The sequence below is a fragment of the Pogona vitticeps genome, chromosome 6 (genome assembly GCF_051106095.1).
Source record: "Pogona vitticeps strain Pit_001003342236 chromosome 6, PviZW2.1, whole genome shotgun sequence".
NCBI lineage: Eukaryota > Metazoa > Chordata > Lepidosauria > Squamata > Agamidae > Pogona > Pogona vitticeps.
In genome coordinates this window covers 20,052,800-20,056,668 of record NC_135788.1, presented here as the reverse complement: position 1 = coordinate 20,056,668, position 3,869 = coordinate 20,052,800, and the positions used below count along the sequence as shown (strand labels likewise).

The following is a 3,869-nucleotide window of genomic DNA, read 5'->3' as shown; positions in this document are numbered from 1 at the left end:
ATGTCGGCTTTTCCTCTGGGACAGAAGCCCGAGCAGAAAACCGGCCGCCTTCCAACCTCCGAAGGGTGGGTGAGAGTCTTATCCTCAGTCTCCACCCGAGCAAGGCAGCCGGATCCTGCCTCCCCTCCTCCCTGCGGTCCACAAACGTGGGAAGGCAGCGATTCCCCTTCTGAGGCCAGAACGGCAATCTGCACGTCCTCAGAGGCAGTGTTTTCGGGGTTTTTCCCCCACTTGCAGCCCCAGGGTGAGGCGCGGGGAGGGAGGCGATTCAGCAAAGCCAAAGCTGGAACCCGTGGAACGGATCGGGGCCCTTGAAGGCGGAGAGGGAGGCTGGCCGCGGAGGGAAGCCCACCCTCCCTCCGCGCCACGCTTGTGAGCAAATGTAGCTGCTTGTTCTCGTCAGCCGTGAGGCTCGTTAAAAACCCGCCGGCGTTGGAACGGATCCAGCAAGCGAGGGAGCCAAAGTGTGGCGGCGGCGGTAACAGCAACAGATCCCCGGGAGGGGAGCGCGCTCGAGGGAAGGGCGGCCGGCCTGCCTCGCCGCTGTGGACGCCCAGGAAGGGTTAACTGGCTCGCGAGCGCCCTGAAGGGGGCCGGGAGGGGTCGGCCGCGTCGCCCCCCCCCCCGCCGGGGCCATCCCCAGCTGGCGCTCCGCCAGGCCCGCTCCCGCAGCAGAAGGGCGCCCCCGCCGCCGCCGCCGCCAGCCCGTCCTTCCCAGCCCGGCCCGCTTGGCTGATGCTGGAGCGGGCCGGGGCTCCTGCCGGAGATCGTCCTCGCCTCCGGCCCGTGGAAGGGCAACGAGGCCGGCGGGCGGGCGTCTGCCGAGAGGCTTGTCCGGGCCAGAGGAGGGGCGAGGCGGCGGAGAGAGGCAGAGGGGTTGCCCAGACGGGAAGGCGAAGCGGTCGCGGCTGCTCTCGGCGTAGCGGGTCGGGCTTCTCCTGCTCGCCTCCAGCTTCCCGCCACCTGGATCCGAGGCGGAGGGCCGGTTGGGTTGGGTTGGGTTGGGTTGGGTTGGGTGGCGGCATTTCCCCCACCGCACCCTCCCCCGGCTTCCTAGACCTCCGCTCTCCGCAAAATGCTTACGGGCACCATCCTGATTGCTGAGAGCTGAGTAGGCCGCCCCTGCCCCTCCCGTCCCCGCTTTCCTCGCACTGCAGCCCTCCAAGGGTCAGCTGCCCCCAGCCGGAGGGAGGGAGGGAGGTTGCGGGGCGGAAGAGCGGACGTGTGAGATCTAAAGCGTTCACCGGAGGGGAAACCCTGCTTTTCTTAAGGAAAAGAAGGGCGCGATGGCAGGTACAGAAACGTTACTTTTTTTCCTTTTTTTCTTTTGGCACAGCTGCTCCCGGAACCTGACTGTAGACATAACCAGAATCCTGAGCATGGCATAGAAACGCTGCTCTTTGTGCACTACAATTCCCAGAATTCCTCAGCAAGCATAGGAGTTGTAGTTCAAAAAGTAATGTTTCTGTCGGAATCCTCCTGTTGCCGTGGGAGATTCTGGAAGCTGTAGTCAAAAGAAGAAGAACCTTTTCAACCTCTGGGTGAGGGAGTGGAGCGGGCTGAGAAGACTTCATTGTCTACACCAGAAAGACTTCCTTCTGGGACAGCAGAGCGTACCAATCTAGAGCGTAAGAGAGGAACTGCAAAGCCCCTATTCAAATGTTGATTTTTCCTTTACAAATAGATCTTCCTGAAGTCTTCTCCTGTCAGCCACCCCCACAGTCTGTTGCAAGGCGAAGATAATAATAGAGACCTTCCTTGCAAATCGAGTGGGCCCTACCAATAGGTAAAAAAGAAGAAAAAGAAAAAGGCCGGCAGAAGAACATGGGTGTTAGGACACGTCAGCAAATTGTTGTTTTCTGCTATCATATTTTGGTTCAAGAGTTATTTTTATTCCGAGAATCCTGAGTTCTGGCATTGAGCTCTTTGACCTAAGCGGATGGGCTACCGCGTTTGTTGCATCCTCTCAGTCTCAGTCAAGAGTCTTGGGAGTCTTTACACATTTTCAGTTATATATGTTCGTTTAAAAAACCTTGAAAAACAAACAAACAAGGCAATGATGGATTAATCTGCCTGTCTTGCGGTTTATCCTTCCCTTATCCACGGAGAGGTCCTGAACTGTTATATCTCCCCTCACTGATTTAAATCAGACAGAGCTGGGGGTGGGGGGGGAAGAGTTTGGGCCAATTTGAAAGCAAACCCTCATGCCATATATCTCCAGAAAAAGAAATACAGGCAGTGTAGATGTTGAGGACCGGGGGGGCAGGTAGGAAAGTGTTCCTTTCCTATCAGAAATTGGTACGGGTGGATTTCCGGAGAGGATCAGTACTCTGGCCGAACCATAATGAAAACGATCTGCTGGGAAGAAAGGGAAGTTTATAATAAAGGTAGCACTGTATCTCTGAGACCAGTCCACCTTAAGAGCGACTTCCACTTTTAAGGAGGAAACTGTGTTGCAATTAGTCCGAACGCCCGTAGGGTGCGCTGTAGGTTTGCGTTTCTCATCAGTGCTTGAGAGAAACTGTGTTATAATTACTTACCCCGAAGCCCACACGGAAGATCGTTTATCTGGTATCCTGTCCGAACGGGAGGTTGTGGTGGGCTGGAAAAAGAAATGAATATCTCCCGGTATTCCAACAACTTCAGTCTGTGGATGCTTATTCTCATACACCGTGGCCCTCATCACCCTGATCTCGCTGGAAGCAAGAGGTTTAGGACCTTAGCATGGCCGTGTCCTGAAGGGAGGCGTTCTTTTAGAAGTTGGTTACAGTATTTAGCTCGTGTGGATTATATCCTAAAATTTACCAGTCTGTAGTTCGTTAAGAAAGTCCCAGGATTCTGTAAAACAAATCACCTTTTCAGGCTCGTGACCGGAGCAGAGAGCGCCCTACCGTTCAGTTTCACGAGAGGGAATTAATTTAACCATCGGTTGCCTGGTAGTCTCTTCTGTCCCCGATCTGGAAGTGTAATTGATCTTTATTTCCGAAAGACAGAGATACATTGAGAAATACATACACACAGAGAGAATATAGTACGGCCATAAACACAATATGAAATATGGTCACAATATGGCTGTAAACAAAATATGAAAGAAATATAGGCCGAATCAGGGTTGTATAAGTCACGTAAAGAACCTTAAAAACTGAGGTGTGAAGAACTGTTTCCAGTCTGTGGCCCTTTTCAAATGTGCCATATGGCCCCTGTCCAGAATGGTTCCTTGTCTACAGGATAGTGTCGAGCCAGTTCCGAATTAAAGCTGAGGTCTCTTTAATTTTACGGGAAAGGTAGGAATCTGCCATTGGCTGTCTATCATCCTGTGGTTACTCACTATGCAATGCAATAGATTTTATTTTTACAAACGCTGTCAGGATCAGGTTTCAAACGTCTGCCATTGAATTCAATGCGATGTTACATCTTGGATCAAAGGGGAAAAAGAAAAATAAAGAAAATGAAAAGTTTGCGGCAACTTAAGGACTACAGTAATTGCTACATTTTAATGTGAGCTTTCGTGGACAAGCCCACTTTTTCACACATGAGAGTGGCGTTACCTTGGATCAAGACATTCCCCAAATCTAAATTAAAGAGCCTGCCTAAAATTATGTTGCGTTAAGGCTAATTTGCAAGCAGTGTATTTAGGGGGGAAAACAAGCGTGCAAACGAAGATCGCGGGTACAGACTGAAGTCTTCCCAATGACAAGCATTCTCACCCAAAGCCCTCCACCGGGTGCCCTCCGAGATGCGCCGTGCAGGCTTTCACGCCTCTGATCAGACAATTCAGCCCCCTGGATTTATTCGGGTTTCCTCCCAGGTTAAGTTAGAAACCGGTTCAGCCTTAAGAGTCTGCTCCTGTGGAAGGATCCTAATTTCCA

General features: G+C 52.3%; 1 long non-coding RNA gene across 1 annotated transcript; it reads left to right on the top strand.

Moving 5' to 3' along the window:
• The first annotated feature begins 932 nt into the window (after window positions 1-932).
• On the top strand, window positions 933-2,850 carry LOC140708113 (uncharacterized). The gene is made up of 2 exons (XR_012088248.2): window positions 933-1,111; window positions 1,337-2,850. It is a non-coding gene; the product is annotated as an uncharacterized LOC140708113 (long non-coding RNA).
• Window positions 2,851-3,869: the final 1,019 nt, after the last annotated feature.